This window comes from Procambarus clarkii, chromosome 32 (assembly GCF_040958095.1).
Source record: "Procambarus clarkii isolate CNS0578487 chromosome 32, FALCON_Pclarkii_2.0, whole genome shotgun sequence".
NCBI lineage: Eukaryota > Metazoa > Arthropoda > Malacostraca > Decapoda > Cambaridae > Procambarus > Procambarus clarkii.
The window spans coordinates 41,794,244-41,818,388 of NC_091181.1; positions in this window are offsets into that span (position 1 = coordinate 41,794,244).

Sequence of the window (24,145 nt, forward strand, 5' to 3'; positions counted from 1 at the left end):
AAAAAAATGGTGGCAATCTTACCCCAGGCGCCGTGTGTCTTAGAAGCAATGGGGTCAAAATTGTAGTGGTGATCCAGTTCTTTGTACCTACGGGATATGGCTGATTCCCTGTGAGTGGCAGCGCCACCCAGTTGTGCAACACTGAGGTCAATGCAGGTATTAGCCAGGGTTGTTACGCACATTATATATATATATATATATATATATATATATATATATATATATATATATATATATATATATATATATATATATATATATATATATATATATATGGCAGCAGGTTTTTATTTATACATGTGTCATTGAATATGACAGCATATTCTGAATTGATTATTTTCTTGTTTATGAACTAAGTATACGAACACCATAACTAAGTATTTTGAACACCGTTCCCAAGAATACGAACACCACCAAATATACAAATACCATTACCAAAGTATACGTATAACTTCTAAAGTATACGTATACTAATACCGAGTATACAAATAACACTACCAAGTACACCAATACCATTAAGACGTTCTGTATAGAAGAGAAATGTCACAAAAAAGTGTTTATATTCTCCTTTTTAAGCAATATACAAAAAGAAGTATGCATGGGTGAGACAGTGGGAGAGAGTTTGAGACAGTACGAGGTAGCTACGAGGCAGTGTGAGACAGCTTGAGACAGTAGGAGGTAGCTATGAGGCAGTGTGACAGTTTGAGACAGTAGAAGGTAGCTATGAGGCAGTGTGTGACAGTTTGAGACAGTAGGAGGTAGCTATGAGGCAGTGTGAGACAGTTTGAGACAGTAGAAGGTAGCTATGAGGCAGTGTGTGACAGTTTGAGACAGTAGGAGGTATCTATGAGGCAGTGTGACAATTTGAGACAGTAGGAGGTATCTATGAGGCAGTGTGACAGTTTGAGACAGTAGGAGGTATCTATGAGGCAGTGTGACAGTTTGAGACAGTAGGAGGTATCTATGAGGCTTTGTGCGACAGTTTGAGACAGAAGGAGGTATCTGAGGCAGTGGGAGACAGTTTGAGACAGTTGGAGGTAAGTAATTACAAAAAAAAAGGACGCCGGTTTCAACATACAGGCTGAGGGCGGGAGTCGAACGAAAGGCACCAAAGCCGAGGCGAAACCCAGTATGCTGCAGAGCATCAAGACGGTGAAGAGTAGAAGGAGAAGCAGACGAGTAAACAGGGCAACCATAATCGAGTTTAGACAGGACGAGAGAGGAATGTAAAGAGAGGAGCGTTCGCCTATCAGATCCCCAAGAAGAATGGGACAAAATCTTAAGGAGTTTAAGGGCCTTAGAGCATTTAACTCAGAGGTAAAAGATATGGGCGACCAAGACAAACGAGTGTCAAATATTAACCTCAAAAGCTTAGCAGAATCTTTGTACACAAGGGGATCTTCTTGATGTTCTAACTCCCAGGTACCTATTTACTGCTAGGTAACAAGGGCATCAGGATGAAAGAAACATTTTCCCCATTTGTCTCTGCCTCCACCGGGGATCGAACCCAGAACCTCCGGACTACGAATCCGAAGCGCTGTCCACTCAGCTGTCAGGCACCCCATGACCATAAAGCGACAAAGAGGGACGAAGAACTACCTGCCTTCGAGTAAAAATCATGGCATAAGTCGTCGTTGAAGAAAAGGAGAGTCATTACCTTGACAACAAAGGGTAAGATCATCAACACAGAGTGCTGAGAAGATGCCAGAGGGAAGGGAGGAAAGAAGACCATTGAGGGTAACACGGTCCCGCTGTGATAGAATGACCTGAGTAGTTCACAGAACACTTCCCTGGGGTACACCTTCATACTGCCGAAAAGAGGCAGAGAGAAAGAGAGAGTGGCACCAAGCCTCACTGGTACCACTGATCGGCTCCTGGAGACATACACAAAGAGAGGAAGCCTTGGAGGAAAAGAGGGAGATTGCCACGAAGGCCAAAAGAACGAATTTGGGACAGTATATGGTATCTCCAGGTGGTGTCATATGTTTTTTCTAAGTCCAGGTTTTTTCTAGGTTTTTCCAAGCTTACGTTTCTTACTCAAAGAGACAGGTGTGCCAGCAACAACATACTGGGCGACAGACGCAAATGTCTCAACAGGAGAAGAGGAACATGAGCAAACAACATGAAGACTATTGGGAGGATGATGGACAGCAGCCTGGACAGACAGGCTGCGTGGAGGGTCAAGGGACAGGAGAGAGGGCTGGGAAGAAGGAACGGGGGAAGACAGGAAAGAAGACACAGGAGATACGGCAGATTGGGAAGGAAGGAGGGAAACACCAGATGGAGAACCAGGAGTATCCTGTGGTTCAGAACGGAAGGGAGCAGGTGAGGTCTAAGGCCTCACGAGTGTCTAAGGCCTGGAAACGGTTGTGAGACTGAGAATGGAGGGAAGGGCGAGGAGAGGTGGAACGTAGAACGGGAGCATAAGATATGTTAGTGAAAGAGGAGTTACGGCGGACTTGGCGCCTTGCACCAGAAAAAGACAAACGATCGTGGTGCTTCAGACTGAGTATGGCTTCCTCAAATGTGTAGTGTATAGACTTGCGCGAGAAGGTAGGGGTGGGCGTCACCGCAATTGAGGCAGCGAGTCTGGGGAGAAGAGCATTCAGCTTTTAGAGTGATCCAAGTCCCCACACATGGGGTGTAGAGACACCACACTCGTGCATTTGAGAGCACCATGCCCAAATTTCCAGCACTTATTGCAAGGCCTAGGAGAGGGAATGTACTCCTGAACGGAGCATCTAACATCAGCAAGAATTATAAAAGGCGGAAGGGTTAATAAATAAATACAATAAATAAATAAATAAATGTTTATTTAGGTAAGGTACATACATACAAGAGATTTTACAAAGTTTGTTGGATTAATAGATAGAGCTAGTACATACAATGCCTAAAGCCACTATTACGCAAAGCGTTTAGGGCAGCGTTTCGGGCGTTTCGGTTCTGCCATCAAAAGTAATTTTCACAACTCGAAGCGGCTGACGACGACGACGACCACGAGGGTCGGGTGAACGTATCAACCTGGAGGAAAGAATGGCCTTGGGGTTCGACAATATGTTTAATATCCTCGTGGCAGTCTTTCAGTTCCTGAACACCAGTTGCAACATGGTTATCTTGAGGTTATCTTGAGATGATTTCGGGGCTTTTAGTGTCCCCGCGGTCCGGTCCTCGACCAGGCCTCCACCCCTAGGTGTGGGAGGATAAAAGTGTCAATACTGGCATTTAACCTGGCATTTTTGGAGATCCTAACAAGGATCTCTCCAATGCTGGACAATGCGGCTATGCGGGCAGCTGCTTCCTGAGAAGGAGCAGCAATGACATGTGTAACAAATCAGGTGGGGGATTGTTACGGCCCTATTGGGTCGCAACTGGGTTCTCCTCTGATGTGATTAGAGTTTAGGTATCCGGCCCCAAGTTAGTAGTGGCTTTCAAGGGATGTGTTCCATAACGCAAGTTAATTAAAGGGGAAAGGGATACTAATGCACTAATTTAAATGTATTATTTAACCACCACCATAAATAAATAACAATCAGTCACACGGGGTTATAAATACACTCTAATGTACAGAATTGTCTTCCTCTGAAGACATAGGATGCTCCACGGTGCTCATGATGAGTAGCCCTGGTTCTCTTCTTCTGGCCCACGAAGAATCCTCCGATTCTCTCGGCGAATCTACCCTGGCCACAGGCCAGCCAAACCACAGTCCCACTGGGTGCACCGTCGTGGAGGCCTTAAACCACAAATCCAGCCTGTAGCTGGCAGGTTCCAATCAGCTCCGCTGTGTAGGCCACTCCACGACCAATACTAGGGTGGCGAGCCCTAGGCAGGAGCCTCGTGTGATTCCACAGATCACTCTCCTCACCACAGTGGCTAGTCTCTTCCACCAGCCAGCCCCCAGATACGACGATTCCTGGTACTGCCATGTCACAGGCAGGCTAACACACTCAACAGTGTTCGTCCGGGGGGGTGACTCACAACTTCTGCAGCAAACACGTGGAGAGACTTTGGCTGCCTTGGGTAGACTGCCCCATCATCCGATACAGTAGTCCCAGGTCGACTCTGTAATCAGACACGTCAATAGTACTAAGGACACTCTAGGGCACCTCACTTACAGGCTTAGACACAAACGTCCACCTATCCACTCCATAGATGGCATTGCTGTCTAAGCGCCACCTACCCAGAGGTAAGCAGCGGCTATGTCACGAGCTGATTAAGACGGGAAACCAGCCCCTGTGGCCGGTATATCCCGCCCTCGCTAAATGGCGTCGTCCATTTGGAGGGGGTTTTGGGAGCTGACTCACAAATGGCGTGGACGTCACCGCTCCGTGCTACGACGCTGGGTTCGGGTCCGTAACAGGGATAAAAGAAACAGAAGCATCCACTGAATCAACAAGGTGTTTGTGGAAGAAGAAATCATCAGGAAGAGAAGAATACATATGGGTGAGGTCAAAGTATTTAGTCTGTGTAGCAGGACCAAACAAGGTGTTGAACGTATTAGCCCTGGAAGGAATCGTGTGAGGGCGTCTGTGGGGAAGTCGGCGCCGAGCACCCACATTGAGTGGTGCAGTTGTCACAATGAGAGAAGTAGCCGCTTCAGGTGAAGAGGTGGTCACCACAGGGGCCGTGGGGCTCAACCATACCACAGAGAAGGGAGGGGAGGGAGGTAGTCATGAGAGTCGAAGGAGTAGTTTGGTCTGGACCCAATGTAGAGAGGGCTACAGAGCCTGGTCTTCCAACACAGTTTGATTCGGGGGCTCGGTCGCCCACCCCACGAGCCTGAGAAGTTATAAGAGGATCATTCAGCAGCATAGAAACGAGGAGGTAATAATTTAATTCACGAATGAGTGCCCCATACCCACCATGGAGCCACAATTAGAGGATAGGATACCCAACAAGAGACTAGCTGCGGCCCTCCCAGGGGTGCATTGTGAGTATATGCCCAACAATCGCCACCTTAAGAACCGTCAGTCCGTCGAAATCAGGTTTAACAACGAAAGGAGGACTGACAATAGAAGCGTCCCCTCGCTCGCAACGTTGGGTGCAACAGTTCAACGGGTGAGAGAGTATGCCTCCTCAAACACCCAGGCGTCAAAACAAAAGCTGTCCAAAAGAATAATCAAGACTGGCAAAAGGTCGGCGGGATAGACAATGAAAAAGGAAAAGAGGGGGGGGGGACCAACGAAACATAAGGAAGAAGAAACAGTGACCCGCACAATTAGAGAAGACGGCAGCAGGAGCATAAGGCCACAAAAGGACAGAGGACTGTCCCATGGAGCATCACACCCCCGGCAGCCGTCTACTAAGCCCCCTCACGACGTCAACGGGCTGGAAAGGGAGGGGGACAGTAGGAAATAGCTATGAGGCAGTGTGTGACAGTATGAGACAATAGGAGGTAGCTATGAGGCAGTGTGAGACAGTTTGAGACAGTAGGAGGTAGCTATGAGGCAGTGTGAGACAGTTGGAGACAGTAGGAGGTAACTTTGAGACAGTCTGAAACAGTTATATACCTCATAACTATGGTGCGGAATGTTATGAGGAAGCTTGCACAAGTATGAATAACTGAATAATAACTGAAAATATCAACATGAATGGGTGGCAGAAGGAAACTCCACCCTTCACAGGCGAGGCTTTATTAATCTACTCTCACACCAGCGAGGCTTTAATAATCTACCCTCACACCAGCGAGGCTTTAATAATCTACCCTCACACCAGCGAGGCTTTAATATTCTACCCTCACACTAGTGAGGCTCCATTAATCACTCCTCACAACAGCGAGGCTCCATTAATTACTCCTCACAACAGTGAGGCTCCATTAATTACTCCTCACAACAGTGAGGCTCCATTAATTATTCCTCAGAACAGTGAGGATCCATTAATCACTCTATACAACAGTGAGGCTCCATTAATCACTCCTCACACCAGCGAGGCTCCAACAATCAACATTCACATGGACGGGTCCGAGGAGTCAACTCTGCCTCGCGGCTGATGAGAGAGACTTGTTCTCCGACAAAACATTACTCAGGACACCACGCTGGGGAGGACCTGAGCCGCTCAGCACACCACGCTGGGGAGGACCTGAGCCGCTCAGCACACCACGCTGGGGAGGACCTGAGCCGCTCAGCACACCACGCTGGGGAGGACCTGAGCCGCTCAGCACACCACGCTGGGGAGGACCTGAGCCGCTCAGGACACTACGCTGGGGAGGACCTGAGCCGCTCAGCACACCACGCTGGGGAGGACCTGAGCCGCTCAGCACACCACGGACAAGGGACCCCATGAAAGCGTCAACACTGGGCAACAAGAGAATATCTTTGGAGCACGAGTGGCCCCTCAGGACCCTGGTTCCATTCCCGCCGACATGCTCCAAAAGATATTTTCGAATAATATATATATATATATATATATATATATATATATATATATATATATATATATATATATATATATATATATATATATATATATATATATGTCGTACCTAGTAGCCAGAACGCACTTCTCAGCCTACTATGCAAGGCCCAATTTGCCTAATAAGCCAAGTTTTCATGAATTAATTGTTTTTCCACTACCTAACCTACCTAACCTAACCTAACCTAACGTTTTCGGCTACCTAACCGAACCTAACCTACAGAGATACGTTAGGTTAGGTTAGGTAGGGTTGGTTAGGTTCGGTCATATATCTACGTTAATTTTAACTCCAATAAAAAAAAATTACCTCATACATAATGAAACGGGTAGCTTTATCATTTCATAAGAAAAAAATTAGAGAAAATATAATAATTCAGGAAAACTTGGCTTATTAGGCAAAACGGGCCTTGCATAGTAGGCCCAGAAGTGCATTCTGGCTACTAGGTACGACATATATATATATATATATATATATATATATATATATATATATATATATATATATATATATATGTCGTACCTAGTAGCCAGAACGCACTTCTCGGCCTACTATTCAAGGCCTGATTTGCCTAATAAGCCAAGTTTTCCTGAATTAATATATTTTCTCTAATTTTTTTCTTATGAAATGATAAAGCTACCCATTTCATTATGTATGAGGTCAATTTTTTTTTATTGGAGTTAAAATTAACATAGATATATGACCGAACCTAACCAACCCTACCTAACCTAACCTAAGCTATCTTTATTGGTTAGGTTAGGTATGGTAGCCGAAAAAGTTAGGTTAGGTTAGGTTAGGTAGGTTAGGTAGTCGAAAAACAATTAATTCACGGAAACTTGGCTTATTAGGCAAATCGGGCCTTGCATAGTAGGCTGAGAAGTGCGTTCTGGCTACTAGGTACGACATATATATATATATATATATATATATATATATATATATATATATATATATATATATATATATATATATATATATATATATATATATATATGTCGTACCTAGTAGCCAGAACGCACTTCTCGGCCTACTATTCAAGGCCCGATTTGCCTAATAAGCCAAGTTTTGCTGAATTAATATATTTTCTCTATTTTTTTTCTCATGAAATGATAAAGCTACCCATTTCATTATATATGAGGTCAATTTTTTTTTATTGGAGTTAAAATTAACGTAGATATCGGACCGAACCTAACCAACCCTACCTAACCTAACCTAACCTATCTTTATTGGTTAGGTTGGGTTAGGTAGCCGAAAAAGTTAGGTTAGGTTAGGTTAGGTAGGTTAGGTTGTCGAAAAACAATTAATTCATTAAAACTTGGCTTATTAGGCAAATCGGGCCTTGCATAGTAGGCTGAGAAGTGCGTTCTGGCTACTAGGTACGACATATATATATATATATATATATATATATATATATATATATATATATATATATATATATATATATATATATATATATATATATATATATATATATGTCGTACCTAGTAGCCAGAACGCACTTCTCAGCCTACTATTCAAGGCCTGATTTGCCTAATAAGCCAAATTTTCCTGAATTATTATATTTTCTCAATTTTTTTTTCTCATGAAATGATAAAGCTACCCATTTCATTATGTATGAGGTCATTTTTATTTTATTTTAGTTAAAATTAATGTAGATATATGACCGAACCTAACCAACCCTACCTAACCTAACCTATCCTATCTTTATAGGTTAGGTTAGGTTAGGTAGCCGAAAAAGTTAGGTTAGGTTAGGTTAGGTAGGTTAGGTAGTCGAAAAGTAAATAATTCATGAAAACCTGGCTTATTAGGCAAATCGGGCCTTGCATAGTAGGCTGAGAAGTGCGTTCTGGCTACTAGGTACGACATATATATATATATATATATATATATATATATATATATATATATATATGTCGTACCTAGTAGCCAGAACGCACTTTTCAGCCTACTATGCAAGGCCCGATTTGCATAATAAGCCAAGTTTTCATGAATTAATATATTTTCTCAAATTTTTTTCTTATGAAATAATAAAGCTACCCATTTCATTATGTATTAGGTCAATTTTTTTTTATTGGAGTTAAAATTAACGTAGATATATGACTGAACCTAACCAACCCTACCTAACCTAACCTAACCTATCTTTATAGGTTAGGTTAGGTTAGGTAGCCGAAAAAGTTAGGTTAGGTTAGGTTAGGTAGGTTAGGTTGTCGAAAAAACATTAATTCATGAAAACTTGGCTTATTAGGCAAATCGGGCCTTGCATAGTAGGCTGAAAAGTGCGTTCTGGCTACTAGGTACGACATATATATATATATATATATATATATATATATATATATATATATATATATATATATATATATATATATATTTTATATATTTAATAACGTTATTTTGAATTACATAAATAAATATATTTATATTAGTTTTAAATTTCTAAACAATATTCTCAGATCATGACTGAGAATATATATATATATACATATATACATATATATATATATATATATATATATATATATATATATATATATATATATATATATATATATATATATATATATATATATATATATTGTATCTAGTAGCCAGAACGCAATCTTGGCCTACTATGCAAGACCCGATTTGCGTAATAAGCCAAATTTTACAGAATTTAAATATTTTTCAATTTTTTTTCTTATGAAATGTTAACGCTATTCATTTCATTTTGTATGAGCAAATTTTTTAAAATTTTAGTTAAAACTAACATAGACATATGACCGAACCTAACCAACCCTACCTAACCTAACCTAACCTAACCTAACCTAACCTAACCTAACCTAACCTAACCTTTCTTAACCTAACATAAAATAACATAACTAAATAAATAATTTATGTTCCTAATATAATATAATAATAATAATTAAAATAAGCCAATAGGAAACAATTTATTGAAAATAAAGAAAATCACTCAGCCTATTATTCAAATCGGGCCTTGCATAGTAGGCCGAGAAGTGCGTTCTGGCTACTAGGTACGACATATATATATATATATATATATATATATATATATATATATATATATATATATATATATTTATATATATATATATATATATATATATATATATATATAGTTTACTATATATTTGTTTTAAAGTTCCTCTGCTAAATCTTCGTTCACGATGAAGCGATGAAGGGAAATCATTCCTTCTTAATGGGAACTTAAATAATAATTAAATAAATCAGTCCACACATGAAATGTAAAAACAAAAACCAAAATTATGACATAGCGGTCGAGTCGTGACGATATATTATTCATAAGATTTATTGTTCACCAAAATGAATGACGTGAGAGATCTGGGAAACATTGACATCTTGATGGATTTGAGATTGATAACCGACTGTCATCCAGGGGCGAATATTCACCTTAATTGTTTACATAGAGAGGGAGAGGAGAGAACTGGTACACAGGAGGAAGTGGAAAACAAGGTGGAAAGAAGATAGGTTTGCGGAAGGGGAGAGGCAAAGGGGAGAGAGTCAAGCAGAGGGAAGAAGAAAGAAGAGAAAGCGGGGAAAGCGAAGAAGAGGGGAGAGATGAAAACATAGGGAAGGCAAGGAAGCAGAGGCAGAGGGGAGAGAGAGGGACCCAGAAGTAAGGAGATGAAAAAGAGAGACGTCATTAGAGGAGAGAGAGAGAGAGAGAGAGAGAGAGAGAGAGAGAGAGAGAGAGAGAGAGAGAGAGAGAGAGAGAGAGAGAGAGAGAGAGAGAGAGAGAGAGACAGAGAGACAGACAGACAGACAGAGACAGAGAGAAGGAAGCAGAAAATGATTGGAACTGGGAGGGAAGAAATGAAAACAAACGGAAGAGAGGGAAGCAGAGACGGGAAAGGTAAGCAGACAGACGAGAGGTAAGCACATGAGAGTTAAACAGCGGGAGGAGAGGCAAACAGAGGGAAGAGGGAAGCAGAGGGAAAAGAGGGGAGTAAAGGGAGGAGAGGGAAGAGAGAGGAGCAGAGTGAAGAGAGGGGAACAGATGGAAGAGAGGGGAGCAGAGTGAGGAGAGGGAAAGAGGGGACACGGGTCCCCGGAGGCGAGAGTGACCATCGTCATGGTATACACTGAGGGGAGCAGCCTCCCAGGCCAACCTCGCTAGTTGCAATATATTAATTTGGAAGTTAGGAATATTTCCTCAAGTTCCTCCCTCCTGGGTGCCTCTCTGCTGGGTGCCTCCCTGTTGGGTGCCTCCCTGCTGGGTGCCTCCCTGCTGGGTGCCTCCCTGCTGGGTAACTCCCTGCTGGGTGCCTTCCTGCTGGGTTCCTCCCGGCTGGGTGCCTCCCTGCTGGGTGCCTCCCTGCTGGGTGCCTCCCTGCTGGGTGCCTTCCTGCTGGGTTCCTCCCGGCTGGGTGCCTCCCTGCTGAGTGCCTCCCTGCTGGGTGCCTTCCTGCTGGGGTCCTCCCGGCTGGGTGCCTCCCTGCTGGGTGCGTCCCTGCTGGGTGGCTCCCTGTTGGGTGCCTTCCTGCTGGGCTCCTTCCACATGGAAGGCACTGTTATGGTGCCACAGTTGTCGAACATCTCCGACACCCCAAATACTATTCCCTAGTACGATAAGATAAATTTATTGTGCTAGGATATTAAATTTACTAAAATTACTAACAAGTAGCGTGGTGCCGCCAATTTCTTCCTGCTACACATTCCCGCTGTTACATCAGCCGCCCAGTTCCCATCAGAATAAACTTTTATTTAAATCGAATTAAACCCAGTCTTACCTTTGCTTAATTTGCTAGGTGATTTAGATTGGAAATTAATTTAACTCATAAACTGATTTAACATAAATTATAGCTCCATATCTAGGTTGAATTTTCCAGTCACGATCAGCCGATTCAGTTTCATTAAAAGTCACGAACTGAACATTATTGACGCTTTCGTGTTTTTTTTATCTAATGACACTTCGATTCAACAATATAATTATCGGAAAATCGTCTGTCGATGTCTGAAGTGCTTTATTACGATGTAAAATAACGTCGGTAACGTCTTATTAGATAATATGACTGAGTAAAATATCGTGACTTGAATGCTAAGATAATGCACTGATTGGATGGTAGAGGGCGCGCGCCTCACTTGTTCTGCTGGGACCATATTGACTAGTGCCCCGAGAAGCTCGCCACTTTGCATCGCATTAATTTGGGATCATGCGTGCAATAACGAGTCCCAGACGTTGCTGCCCGCTTCCTCTAACATTGGGGACACCACGTCCGGTCCGATAAGTTAATCTAATCATTCTTTATGGCCATAATAGTGTTAGATTATCCGATCGTTAGGACGTAGGTACATCAAATAAACATAGTTTAATTCCGTAAATCGGTTGATCCCTTCGATGGAAATTAGTTAATATGATCGTAATTCAATAGAAATGACATCGTATGTTTCCCACAGCGTGAAGGTGTATCTACGAGAGTGGGTCATCTATACTAGTGAGTCACGTGTCCACGACGCCATCATGTTGAGACAGGATTTAATTGATTTCAGGAGGCTGTCAGACGCACTTCTCATTATCTGCTCGACAGCTAAGCTGATAAACATTTAGTTATGATATTGTAGTTAGTTTTCTAACTTCATAACTATTAATTTTTTATATTTTATTATTAAAATTATGGAAATATATATTGAGTTTAATAGATAGATTTAGTAGTATTAAATCTACCCCCGAAAAGGTGTGGAAGTGGAAATATCCAACTATTAATTTCATACAGTCCACTTATGTTATTTATTCATATAGTCCAATTTAATTAATGATTATAGTAAACTATATGTTGGAAGATTTCCCCCACAACAGTGGTGCCACAGTGGTGCCACATAACCACTTTAGGCAGGCAATAGTAGGAGATTCATGAGATAATATATTAAAGTATGTAAACTGCTCGACCTCTACTCACAACTACAACATAACCCCTTGACACAACCTCATCTACTCACAAACACAACCTACTCACAAACACAACCTACTCCTTGACACAACCTCATCTACTCACAACCACAACCTACTCCTTGACACAACCACATCTCATACCCCCGTCTACCTGGTCATTATTCACCACCTTAATGTTCTATCCCTAAACAACTCCTGCTCACTTTACTTACCATCATCATAGTCACTTTTAAAAGTCACATCTGCCACTTACTCCATAACTACCATCTACAACATAATGCTTCTTATACTATAACTACCTCCTACCTAGAACTGCCACTTATATCACCACTACCACAATTACCACTTACACCTCAACTACCACTTATACACAACTATTAATTACACCACAACTACTTACAACTACCATTTACAACTACCATTTACACCTACCACTTACACCACAGCCACTTACAACTACCACTAACTACCACTTAAACCACAACTACTTTCAACTACAACTCACGCCACAACACCTTACACGATAGGTGGGTTCTGAACCACACACACACACACACACACACACACACACACACACACACACAAATATATGTATTTATATTAAAACTAACATTTATATATACTACAAACCAAGACTATACCACAGATATACCAACCCCTCAAGACGTTGTATAACCATGGAAATAATCTTATTCATAACTAGATACGGGTCATGAATACTCATCCCCCGCGTGAATAATACTCACGTTAGTAACACGGAGCGTGTCAGACAGATGAGGGGACATGGGGACCTAGAGATTTAGAGGGGACATGATCACCACATGCAAGTTTCGCAAAGGAATTGATAGGGTAGATAAAGACAGACTGTTTACCACAAGGGGCACACGCACTAGGGGACTCAGGTGGAAATTGAGTGCTCAAATGAGCCATAGTGACGTTAGAAAGAATTTTTTTAGTGTCAGAGTAGTAGACAAATGGAATGCATTAGGAAGTGATGTGGTGGAGGCTGACTCCATACACAACTTCAAATGTAGATATGATAGAGCCCAGTAGGCTCAGGAACCTGTTCACCAGTTGATTGACAGTTGAGAGGCGGGACCAAAGAGCCAGAGCTCAACCCCCGCAAACACAATTAGGTAAATTAGGTAGGTAGGTAAGTACAAACGCCTAGACAGAACACGTGAGTAACACGGAGCGTGTTAGACAGTCCCAATCTCTGACTAAGCACATGCTCTCCATGCTTCCTTCTGTAGTCTCTGTACCCCTCACAGCCTGCGATAACTCCATTCCTTTCTTATCAGTAGTGCCACTCTGCCTCCTCACCTTTCTTCCCTCTCTCTCCTTATTACAGTGTAGTTCTGGGGAAACACCGAATCCGTTATAATTCCTGAGAGTTTTGTTTCCATGAGTTAAATTACATCCAGGTTCCCTTCTTGTGTTGTTTCCCTAAGTTTGCTTGCCTTGCTTGTAATCCCATCTATGTTCGAATACATTACCTTGAAACTGATTCTCTTTTTTCCATCCTCAGTTTCTGTTGATTCAACTGTAGTAGAGGGGCAAGGGGTGTCTGGGGTGGGAGGGCCTAGGAAGGTGGTCCTGGGGGATCTGGGGAGAGAGGGGGCTGGGAGGATCTTGTATGGGGAAGCTAGGAGGGTCTGATGTGGTGTAGCAGAGGTTTGTTGATGGGGGGTCAATTAGGGATTGGGATGGGGGAGGAAAATGAGCATGTGAAAGGCGGGGAGGGAGGTCATTGGTTGGAGGATGAAAGAGAGCCTGGGGTATGGGAACTGGGAGATCAGGGGATGAGTAGGGAAGAGGAACTTTGGGTGGGATGAATCTATACACCAGTTGGTTGACAGTTGAGAGGCAGAACCAAAGAGCCAGAGCTCAACCCTCGTTAGCACAGCTCGGTGTGTACAACTAGGTGAGTCCAGAAACTTAGACAGGAACACATGGAGATGTTATTGAAAAAAGTCGTTGGTGTCGGTGAGACGCGGCTCACATCCATTCTAATGGCCTTTTCTCCCCTCCAGCAGCCCATCCTTATTTTTTTTTTTTAATTTTGCCCCGAGGGGCGAGTTTATTGGGCAGCGCCACTCATCCTGTGAGTGGACACACCGCCATAGCAGCATGTTCAACATCCCCCCAATATGAAGAAAACCCGCTGGCTTATTCCTCCTGTCACTTGTATCCAGACACAGCTGGGACTTGCTTAACTGTCTCTAGTGAACAGCTTCTCAAACAAGAAGTAAACATTTGTCAACCCTTAAAGTCTTACATTATCTTGCTGGTGTAAAATGGGGGAATCTTATAAGAACAGTATCTATATTTGATAAATAGTATTTTCCTAATTCAAACAACGTGGGGTTTATTACTCTACACATATTTCTAATGACTTAGATTTTTACATTCTCTCAGGTAGTGGTCTAGGCGGTGTCCGTCATTCTCACCACAGATTCTGCAACTCCGCTGCTCAACTGTTGTTTCCATTCCGCATCTCCATGGATATTTGTATTCAAGAGGAATTCATGCTATTACCGATTCCCTCCCGCGGAGAGCTCCTCTTCGTCCATTATGATTGGGATTGCCAGCTGCAACCATGTTGTACCAGCGTACAGATTCACTGATTGTTCTTCTATCCTCCTTTCCTCAGTAACCTTGTCATGGTGATATTGCCTGATAATACCTCTAATTTGTAGAAGAGTCCTGGGTATGAAGCATTCAATATTGTGTCCTTCAGCGCCTTCAGCAGCCAGAACATTTGCTCGTTCATTTCCACAGATTCCAACATGTGAGGGGGATCCACAAGAATTTGACGACTCTTCCCTGATTGGTTAGTACTCTCACAGTTCTCTTGATTTCAGCGACTATAGAAAGATTTTCTGCCCGATTTTTACTAAGGCTTTGTAGTGCTGCTTTAGAATCAGTGCAGGTCACTGCACCGTTAGTGTTTCTTTCAAGTAATCTTAACGCCATAAATATGGCAGTTAGCTCTGATTGCGTTGAGGAGGCATAGTTCTCAATATGGGCTTTTTCTTCATTTCCACACTGAAATGCATTATTCCTAATTACAGTTTATGCTGCACCAGCCCTGCCATTGCCAGGATTAGATGACCCATCAGTGTAAATTTGATCTAATTCATTTTCGGTTTCTTTATATATTTCCTCAAGATACTTATGCCTTATTTCTTGTGGTATCATGTTTGGGGTTTTCGTTATCATTTCATTGATAATAATCCTGCTTGGGTCATCCTCCCAGGGAGTTAACCTCTCTACAGGCATGAGCTCACGGGCTTGCTCAAGCAGGTGAAGTTCTTCGAGGTAGGAGACTGATCTGAGATGCCATTTTGTGCTTCTCCTGTTTCCTCCTGTTAGTAGCATACAACTCAGTTTTTCTTGGCAATATCATTGTAATGGGGATCTATTACTATCTTAATTGCAAGTTTAGCATTCTGTTCCTTAATTCTGCTTTTAACACCGAGGAGGGACAACTCCTCTCGTATTAATTTTTTTTTTTCATTTTTTAGGACTCCAAGAATGATGGGCATGGCTTAATTTTTTATGTTTTCAAGTTTTTTCATATCCCTTAATGAACACGTGCACAGAACTGGTGCGGCATAGTCTATGACGGAGCGCACATAGACTGTGAACATAATTTTAAGGGCGGCAATAGAGGCCCCGTGTCCATTCGTGGTCATAGCTTTCAGTGCCCTGAGTCGACTTCTACATGTTCCTAAGAGTTGGTTGAGCTCCTCTTTCTTCCCCATGTCAGAGCCGACAGTGACGCCAAGGTACCGATAGTGGTCAACTCTTTTAAGTGTTACACCATTAATTTGTAGTTCATTTTCTCCCCGCTTGTGATGAGAGTATGCTTTTGTCTTGTTTGTGGAGAGAGTGAAACCGAGTTCACCACACCCTTCTCTCTAATACCCGCCTTTTCCCTTCTCTGCCCAATCACTTGAGCTGGACGATAGAGTGACGGTCTTGCTTCACGCAGTTCGGCATTCAATCCCCGACCGTCCCAACTGGACGGGCACTATTCCTTTCCCACCGTCTCATCCCTGATTCTTATCCTAACCCTTTCCAAATGCTACATAGTCGCAATGGCTTGGCGCTTTCCCCCCTCATAATTCCCTCCCTCCTCTCTCTGTTCTACCTCCTCTTTTCCCCTCTCTCCTTCACCCCTCCCCCTTGACATCCTTTCTCCGGAACCTCCTCCTCCTCCTCCTCCTCCTCCACCTGCCGCCCCTTGCTCCCGTGATATCATCCCAGTAAATCATCGAGTTTCCGTCATTCATGTTGAAATTTTGCAGTAAATCGTGTTTTCTTGCCTGGAGATATAGTGTTTGACGGCCGGGAGGGCATTCTGGGAGCCGTCTCGTTCAGAGATGAGGCGGAGGTGTGCCTATAGCAGCTGCGGCTCCTGCTCTATACTGTTCCTTGACAGCTGTCATTTCTCTTCGTGAGTGACGTGGGTTAATCGACTAGCGTCAAGACGACGAATGCTGGCTTCTCTCACCCCCAAAACCAGCTGGTTTCACAACCCCCGAAAACCAGCTGGCTATTCTCTCCTCCCATCACCAACCGGCTCCCCTCACCCCACCCATCCGCCACCTCAACCCCCGCCACCAGTTGTACACCGTCAACTGGGCCTCTCATCCCTCAACCACAGATGTCACTGTGGTATGGGTTGAGAGACCCAGATGACCCTCTGTATACCACAGAGGGTCAACTATGGTATACACTGAGCATGTGTGTACACCGTCAACTGTGGTATACACTGAGCATGTGTGTACACCGTCAACTGTGGTATACATTGTTCATGTTTCCTTACAGGCGTGGCTGGCCAGGAAGGCGAGAGTCCCCTCCACACAACTTGCCTCTGATCACACCTGACAACGCTGCAGGCACCATGTGTGGCCTGGTTCATATTCGAGAGTCCCGCCTTGGTGGGATTCTTTGTCTTCTTCCAATGGCGATGGGAACTACCACGACGCTCCCACGAGGTCCTCGCTAGCCCCCGTGGGAGATGTTGGCGGTGTTCCCTTGTCTTCTTCAGCTCCTCCTACCTGCTTCAGTTCCTCCTACCTGCGTCAGCTCCTCCTACCTGCTTCAGTTCCTCCTACCTGCGTCAGTTCCTCCTACCTGCTTCAGCTCCTGCCTGTTTCCCTCCTGCTTTCCCTCCTTGAAGCCTGCTACTCACCTGAAAGAAAGAGACCAACGTTATTGAAAATAATCATTGAGATTATCGAATCACGATGAATGATAAATATATAATTATTGTTACACAAACAATGAAATCCCAGTAATATGATATATCTATGGAAAGATCTTTGGAGTAGCACACTGGCATCGAACAAGCGTCCTGGGTCACCTCAGACGACCGCCTTAACGCACGTTCGAGCCCAATGTCCTGCTCCAAACACTTTGTCTCAACAGTTATTATTGTTTGATGAGTGTCTCTCCGGGTCATCCTGGTGGGATAGTTTGTGAAGGAAGATTTATTTATAAGGAGTTGGACATTAATATTATTGGGTTTGAATGATCATCGACCATCACCTTGAGTACGTTCTTCAGTCATCACGCTTGCCACGCTCGTTAACCAGCAGTGTCGGAAAATCCGACACCATTTAATATATCATACAGACAGATAATAATTGCTGTGTTGTAAAAACAAGTTAACCCATAAAAAACGTAACTTGTAGTGGAATTACCATCTATAGAAAACGGGATATCATCACCACATACCATTATAAATTCACCAGCTATTCTGGTGGGAATTATTCTTAAATACATTAGTCTTTGGACTTTACCATCATAAAACATCTCATATAAATTAACTTAATTATCAATATTAAAGTAGAGTAAATGTGACCCTTCTATCACTTTCTGTCATCTGGACAATGTAAGCCAGGCGTCAGTGAGGAAGGAGGGGCAGCCATTGTTTATATTAGACCAGAGGCTCACGGGAGCAAATACGGCTCCTGTTAATTTTACTTGGACGAAGTGTTATGGAAACCAAAGGTGTACCATTATCAACACGCTGTCAACAAATCAAGTTAAGTGTTCTTCCGAAACCCATTTATCTGTCATTTGTGGCCATTAATGTCAGTGTATATAGGGTTAGCCAGTTAGAGCACGAGATAGCCTCAAACTAAAGGTAATTAAGCCAGGTCTTCATTGTTCCATGTACAGTGTTTTCTCTAATAGAGCTTGTCATATATAGGATTCTGGCTTTACAGCTAGCGAAACCAGCTTTTGACAGGTCAAGACGAGGAAGCATGCTTTGTGCATCAGTTACCAGGGTGATGGAAGCTACCTCAAAGAGGGAAAATGTGGTGTCTACACCCTAGTTATACCTGGTGGACTAAGACCTGCTGTACTATAAGATAAGGAACCTTTTCAATGTATGTAGTTAATACTGTAGTTTGATTGGCTGCATATATATAAATTAAATTAATATAAACCCCCCTAATGTGTAGAGGATCGATTTGTGAGATTGAGATTATTGCAGAAATACAGTCCACTCATTATCATACAAATTGCTATCGAAGTATATAAATTAACGTAAATATAAATTCATATAAATTAAATAAATATAAATCTCACAGGTCGGTTCCCACAAGCAGGTAGTGACAGTGGCGAGGCTGAACGTTAGTGACAGTGGCGAGGCTGAACGTTAGTGACAGTGGCGAGGCTGAACGTTAGTGACACATGTAAACTTTAACAGCATCGAACACATGGTCTCAAACAATTTATATCAGACAAGTGATTTCCAACTGATGATCTCGAACAACTGGTCATGTTCACAAAGAACTGGCCTCAAACAGGCGATTTCAAACAAAACATGTTAAAGTTCACTGAAACTATGAGAGCAAATGACGTCTAGAAGAGCCTGGTCTTGTTCTAATTAGGTCACTGAGCAGTTCAATAAACAGGATTTTTTTTTTAAATGGAGGAAGACTTACACAGGCTAAAACAGGTGAGCTCGAATGGTATATTAGGTTGACTGTTATGAGTATAAGGTTACAATGGTTTGTGGGATAAATATTTACCAATTGTACAATTGGTGAAAACAAAAGACATTCAGTTACGAAAACATTCCGAAAACAACCAGTCAACCGAAAATATCCAGTTATTTGAAAACAGCCAGTTACCTGAAAACATGCAGTAATCCGAAAATAATCTAGTAATCCGAAAAGTATGTTCGAAAACAGCTACACTTTTACCTCATTAACGTTTGAAAATCCTTTAGAGACTCTGAACTCTGATTAAATACATTTTAATCCTCTCCCCCCCGTCCCCTGCCCCTCCCCCCCCCCGTCCACTGCCCCTTCCTCCCCCGTCCCCTGCTCCCCCCCCAAAAAAAAAGGTGTGAAAATTTGACAGCGTCTTTTTCCATCTTAAATCATTAACGAGTCTCGGCTTGATAATGATCCTGAACAGACAATAACTCCATCACCTTCCACGACTCTCATGTGTTAGTGTAGTGATCATGTGTTCCAGTCACAGTAATATAACGCTGCTCTCAGGTGTTAGTGAAGTGTTCATGTGTTCCAGTCACAGTAACGTGACGCTGTTCCATGCTCATCACCAATGCATACCAAGCAGACCGTCAGCTCGTGACATGGGTGCGGCAAGAGAACAGAGGTTGTATGAGGAAATCCTCCCTCGTACTGCAAGAGGGATTTCAGAGTGTGTTGGTGGATTTAGGGTGGGTGTTGGAACATTTAGGGTGGGTGTTGGTACATTTAGGGTGGGTGTTGGTACATTTAGGGTGGGTGTTGGTACATTTAGGGTGGGTGTTGGAACATTTAGGGCGGGTGTTGGAACATTTAGGGCGGGTGTTGGAACATTTAGGGCGGGTGTTGGTACATTTAGGGCGGGTGTTGGTACATTTTCACTCCACAACATTCCCTTTCCCCTCCACACACACACACACACACACACACACACACACACACACACACACACACACACACACACACACACACACACACACACACACACACACACACACACACATACACACACACACACACACACACACACACACACACACATACACACACACACAAAGGACAGAAGAGAGTCAGCTTCAGGGTGATGTACTCGAACATAGATGGGATTACCAGCATGGCAAGTGAACTACAGGAAAGAACACAAGAAGTAAACCCAGATGTAATCAGACTCACAGAAACAAAACTCTCAGGCATCATAACGAATGCGGTGTTTCCCCAGGAGTACACTGTAATAAGGAAAGAGAGGGAAGGACGGGGAGGAGGTGGAGTGGCCCTACTAATGAGAAAGAAGGGAACTTCAAGGAGATGCTCATCCCGGGCTGCGAGGGATTCAGAGACTACATAACAGGCACCATGACATTGGGAGGACCAAAAGTAGTAGTAGCAGTGATATATAACCCTCCACCAAATGACAGAAGACCCAGGCAAGAGTATGACAACAACAACATGGCAGTTAACACTATAATTGATAAGGCAGCCTCTGCTGCCTGTAGAAATAGATCCCATCTGTTCATCATGGGAGACTTCAATCAGGGAAGGATAGACTGGGAGAACAAAGAACCGCATGGAGGAGAGAATACATGGGGAGCCAAACTAATGGAGGTGGCGACAAGAAACTTTCTAAGCCGTCATGTCAGGGAACCCACTAGAAAGAGAGGAAACGATGAACTAGCGAGACTCGACCTAGTCTTCACTCTGAACGACTCCGACATAAGGAAAATCGGCTATGAGGCACCAGTAGGAATTAGCGATCACAGTGTACTGGCGTTTGAGTATCTGGTTGAGGAAGGGTTATTGAACTCGAGGAGGGGTACTGAAAACAAAAAACTGGGATTCCGAAAGGGAAACTATGAGGAGTTAAGAAAATTCCTAACAGATATAACATGGGAAACAGAGCTCAGCAGAAAGACGGCCCAAGACATGATGAACTTCATCATGCACAAGTGCAAGGAAGCAACAAACAAGTTTGTCCCAGTCCAAAAGGAAAACAATGAAATGAAGTTGAGAAACCCATGGTTTAATCAGAGATGTAGGCTAGTTAAGCAGCAAAGTAAAAGGGCGTGGAGAAACTATAGGAATAACAGGACACTTGAGAGCAGAGAAAGATACCAGAATGCCAGGAATGAATACGTCAAGATGAGAAGAGAGGCAGAAAGACAATACGAAAATTACATCGCAAACAAGGCAAAGACTCAACCTAAATTGCTGCATAGCCACATCAGGAGAAAAACAACAGTAAAGCAACAGGTAATGAATATAAGGTTAGGGGCAGAAGGATTCACTACAAACGACAAGGAAGTGTGTGAGGAACTGAATAAGAAATTCCAGGAGGTCTTCACCTTTGAGCAAGGAGAGATTCCAGAGATAAGAGAGGGAATAGTTAACCAGGAACCACAAGAAGAGTTTAAGATTACCAGCGGGGAAGTAAAGGAGTATTTACTAGAGTTGGATGTGACAAAGGCTATAGGCCCAGATGGAATCTCCCCTTGGATACTAAGGAAAGGAGCAGAAGCACTGTGCCTGCCACTCTCCATAGTGTATAACAAATCATTGGCAACAGGGGAACTGCCAGAAATTTGGAAGGCAACTAATGAAGTTCCAATATACAAGAAAGGGGATAAACAGGAGGCACTGAACTACAGGCCAGTGTCCCTAACCAGCATACCATGCAAGCTGATGGAGAAGATTGTGCGAAGAAAGCTACTGGAACATCTGGAGCGAAAGAACTTTGTAACACAACATCAACATGGGTTCAGGGATGGCAAGTCCTGCCTCACAGGGCTAATTGAATTCTACGACCAGGCAACAAAAATCAGGCAAGACATAGAGGAGTTGGTGACTGAATATTTTTGGATTGCCAAAATGCCTTTGATACAGTACTACACAAGAGGCTAGTGAAAAAATCTGGAGATGCAGGCTGGAGTGAAAGAGAAGGTACTCCGTTGGATAAGGGAGTTCCTAAGTAACAGAAGACAACAAGTCAGTGTGAGGGGTGAGGTCTCAGATTGGCGTGGCGTCACAAGTGGAGTCGCGCAGGGGTCAGTCCTTCGACCAATACTGTTTCTGATATATGTAAATGATCTCCCAGAGGGTATAGAATTGTTTTTCTCAATGTTTGCTGATGATGGAAAAATTATGAGGATTGAAACAGAGGATGATAGGAGGAGGCTACAGGACGACCTAGACAGACTGAATGAATGGTCCAACAAATGGCTGCTCAAGTTTAACCCGAGAAAATGCAAAGTGATGAAACTAGGCGGTGGAAACAGAAGGCCAAACACAAGATACAGAATAGGAGATGAAGTACTTAATGAAACGGAAAGAGAGAATGATCTAGGAATTGATATCACACCAAACCTCTCTCCTGAAGTCCACATAAAAAGAATTACGTCTGCGACATATGCGAGGCTGGCTAACATCAGAACATCAGAATTTGATATTAATTCTTGATCATTTTAGAAAATTTTTGACACATAATTCAATATTTTTACTACCTTCCTATTTAAGCTACGATGCTGAGACTTGAACCAGATGAAACCCTTTTTATGTACAACTAGTCAAAAAAGTTTTATTGAAATCGAACGAGTTTTCATTTATTGTATATTTTTGGCATATTTCTAAGTGATGCCCCTTAACAAACGTGACCAAACTTAAGCTTTTCTTAACAAACGTGACGTAACTTAAGCTTTTCTTAACAAACGTGATCAAACTTAAGCTTTTCTTAACAAACGTGACGTGACTTAAGCTTTTCTTAACAAAGGAGACGTAACTTAAGCTTTTCTTAACAAACGGGACCAAACTTAAGCTTTTCTTAACAAACGTGACCAAAGTTAAGATTTTCTTAACAAAGGTGACGTAACTTAAGCTTTTCTTAACAAACGTGATCTGACTTAAGCTTTGCACCTCTCCTTTTTTTGTCTCTTATGTTACTTGTTTTTGTCTTTGCCATTTGATCTCTTGCAGTTATTCTTTTTTTACTTATTTGCTCCTTCCTGTTTTTCAAAAATTGTCTTATGTTTATCTTTTCCTATTCTTCTTCCCTTTGTCCTTGTTTCTTATCTTTCCTTTACTTTACCTGATTTTCTTGTTCTTTCATTTCATCTTATTCTTAGTTTTTGTCTTACTTTTCGTCTTATTCTTACCTCTCTTCTCATCTTATTCTTACCTTACATCTTAATCTCACCTTTCATGCTATTCTTACCTTTCATGCTATTCTTACCTTTCATGTTATTCTTACCTTTCATGTTATTCTCAGCTTTCGCCTTATTCTTACTTTTCTTCTTATTCTTACCTTTCATCTTATTCTTATCTTTCATTTTATTCTTCCCTTTTTATTTCTCTTACTTCTGACCTTTAATCTTACTTTCTAGCCTCACTTATTTGTCTCTTTCACTCTCCATTACATTACTTGAGAATGGTTTATGACGGACAGAAACGTGGTTTAATCATTGGGATTCATCGTATTCATCTTCTGGTATGTGGTTTGGTCATCATACATTCATCCACGTTACTGTGATTCATCATCTGCAGTTGTCTCATTATAAAACTTGAGAGTAAACATGTATTTCAGTCCCTCGAGGTTGCCAAAGTATTATTATTCTAGTTCCGAGGGTTTTGGAAACTAATTTACATATAATGTTTCGGCTTTGTAAAGAGCGTCAGTCCTTTTTGGCTCAGCATAATGGTTCTGGTGCGTAGTAATTGCCGAGTAGTTGATGCGTCTTTTTAATGACATTTACTAACGTCATGCGTAGCTTAACAAACGTGATAGTTCCACATATATACAATACAATACAATACAATTTT